The following is a 3,489-nucleotide window of genomic DNA, read 5'->3' as shown; positions in this document are numbered from 1 at the left end:
TAGCATTTTTATCTTGTTTGGATTTGAACACCTCTTCTCATCCACGGAAAAGCCAAAAGGGCAATTCCAATTTCCAAAGAATGTATAATCTTCCGTTACGATGAGAAATCAAAACACATGACAATTATATCCATCTGTGGAGTTGGGCTTAAAAAACGTAACGGACCCCCTGCTTCAAAACAACGTCGTTTGAAGAAGCATCAAGTTCAAGCGCTTCAACCCTTTAGAACCTTCACCCTCCTTGTCTTCCTCTCCTGCTTCTTCTATCTCGATTACATAAGCTTACGCTCTTGAGAAACCACCCTTCTTAGCGTTCCCCTCCCTTCTTCTTTGTCTCCTTCTTCTTCAGCTCTTCCTCACGTGGCTCAGTTTCTCTCCAAAGAGGGCGATCAATGTAATGCTTATGATGGTAACTCAGTTTGGGATGAGTCCTACTTTCTCTACCACTCTGCCAGTTGCTCCTTCTTTGATCAAGGTTTTCGAATTTGATTAGATGAATAGCAAAATAAGTTAATCCATACTAGGAATGAATTAAGCTTTTGATTTGTCAAATTTAGAGCCTAAATTAGTAACATGTACGAATTGAAATTCCGCTATGATTACAAACAACTGTAACATATTGAATGAAAGGAATTGAAGAAGAACCTGATCTCAGAATTGTATCAAAAACCATGAAAGCTTGTTCCTCGTCGAGTGGGCGACTTTGTGTGGGTCTAGTGCAAACCATAGCCTGGGCTTCCAATGCCGTTTGGTTCGGCTACGACATTGCTAAATCACGGTACGAGGAAGATAGAGCCGAGTTCCAAAAAATCAAACTCAGGGATCTCGAACAACTCGATAGGGGTGGAATCCAGCACCACTCTTGCCGGTGAAAACAACCTCTGCCCGATCCATCGGCGACGATAGAGCTTGGTTCAAGATGTGTCACGTAGAGCAGGTGGTCTGGGTCGGGTCTCTGGGCTTGGGCTATAACGATCCAATTTCTGGTACATCATGATCATACTAGAAACTGAGTGCTACTAACTTGTCTTCCTAATTATTATCTATTATTTATTATATGAGCCTGATTCGTTGTTAAAAGCATAGTTATTTTGCGAGTTACTTTTTTTTAAAAAAAACGTTTTGTTTAACGTTCGAAATTGATAAACAGAATCATTCACTACCAGTTCACAAATAATAACAAATAAAGCAGTTATAATCAACCACACTTATTAACATCTCAAGCAGTTAACAACGTTCAATTATCCAGCCTTTATTAGAGTATAAATCTTTAGTTAGAACACCCCTAGATATAGCTAGATAATAATTATATACATATAACATCCCAAGCCCTGACCTGTTCAAGAAGTCCCTAAGCTGGCACCCAGGCTAGCCTAGACTCTATACTCACCTAGTCCCTCTAAACTACTAAAGCGAGGGAAAATATTTTTAGGTCTTCAAAACCAAAACCCGATCAAATGTCATCAAAAGGTGGAACATCTTGTTCTACTCCTCTGCACGATCACACATCGTCTTAGAGTATACTACTGATACTTTATTGATTGGCCTCATAACAGCAACATCGTACTGAGGACTTAGGTTAAAGTTCGTAGATAAACGGGATGTAGATATCGGCTGGTCTCATGGTATATACATATAAACAGATAACGGAGTTCACTCTAGACTCAGAAGACCACCTAGAGCGGAATCCTCTTTGCAAAATGATCGTCAGTAGAGTACCGAAGGGTACTCTTGCTTCCATCTGAAGGGGAGAAGAGAGAGAGAGAAGTGTAAAAACTGGGAAGTTCTTAGAAGGGCCGGGGTTATTAGTTACGTTCATTAATTCTGTGTTGTTTAGCAGACAAATAGCATAATATAGAGAAATAGTAAATAGAAAATACAGATAGATAGAGAAAATAGAGAAAACAGAACACAAACAGAAGAATACAAGAAAATAAAATACAAACACAGAGAATAGAATACAAACAAAGAAAGCATATATTCATACAAGAATCACAACAGAGGAAATGCACAACCAAGTATGATGCATGTCCAGCCCTAGTGCAGGTAATGAGCTCATTTGTCAGTTTCTACCCGCTCCCGACGTAACCCGAAGCAGCTGAAACAGGTATGGTTATTCCAGTAAGCATAAGTACGGTTCTCATTAACCGACATAAGCCATTATATCCTCTATAAGCAGACTCTGCTTTAGGTGGCGGCAATCCAGCCGTGTATGAAATAATGTCCTCTGCAAGTGATCCCAGGTTATCAGTTGCAGGTGTAGCCCTCAATAGCTGTATAGCACTGGAAAACATTCTGTGGTCGACCACTATCTATCTGACTACTTCAATGTAGCAGATGAACACACAAATGTCTCTGGAGTTGCCTTCATGCAACTAATGACCTTTCAACAGCCCCTCTGCTTGTTCTCTAATCTCTTTATCATATTATTCTTTTCTCTTTGTCTCTTTACTCTGCTCTGATTATTCTCTTCTCTTTGTTTCTTTACTTTGCTCTGGTTACTCTTTTCTCTGTGTCTCTTTACTCTGTTTTGATTACTATGGTCCAAGCCCAAGTAAGTCAAAAATGCTCAATCCAAAGATTGGCCTTCACCACTTACCCGATCTCATCGAAAGAGGTCGGGCTCGACATAGGCCCCTCCCCAAAGAGGTTGGGCTCGACATGAGATGGCAAACAACACTTATTCAAATAAGTAACTACCCCCTAAAATCTCTCATCCACTTCTAGAAGCAATATCTCAACAACTCTAAGATAAAGGGACGATTATCCACCTTCAGAAGTGGAACTACTCCAACGATGATTATTGGATCACCACTATAAATACACTGACACACTCAGGTAAAACTAAATTCCAATACTCTCAAAACTTGCTTATCCCCTTGCTAACTTAGACATCGAAGTGTCTTTGTAGATACCACTCCCCATTCTTCAAAACACACAACTCAGACAGCTACTCCCGAACAAAAACAAGTCAGAAACTACTTTTCACTAACGTTTGGATCAATCCTTCAAGTACAATTCATCCATCTCAAATTACCTACGTAATATTATTAAATTATTAAATTAAAAAAATATTAAATTAATGACTATTTATCTTGTTTGGATTTCGAGTTTTGAACCCTCTTCTTATCCACGGAAAAGCCAAAGTGGCAATTCCAATTTCCAAAGAATATATAGTCTTCCGTTAAGATGCGGAATTGGAAACGGTGCACCGTAATTAAATACACTCGGGCCATCCCATTCCGTTGGAAAAAAGGAAGAAGGGTAGTGTATCGGTGTATCCCCGTACAATCATTTCAATTTCATGATACGAAAGATGACCCCACCACACAAATCTAATGTTACTCTTCCATTCCGATTCCTTCTCCTGCAAGTTCTCTCCAAAATGAGATGTTTTCTCATTAAAAAAATTTAGGGACTATTTAGTATTTTAGTTTGAATGTTATTTATTTTTAGAATATCATGAAAACAAATATAAAAAAATAAAAA

This window comes from Arachis ipaensis, chromosome B03 (genome assembly GCF_000816755.2).
Source record: "Arachis ipaensis cultivar K30076 chromosome B03, Araip1.1, whole genome shotgun sequence".
In the NCBI taxonomy this organism is placed as follows: Eukaryota; Viridiplantae; Streptophyta; class Magnoliopsida; order Fabales; family Fabaceae; genus Arachis; species Arachis ipaensis.
The sequence above is the reverse complement of the archived record's forward strand: the minus strand, read 5'-3'. Positions refer to the sequence as shown.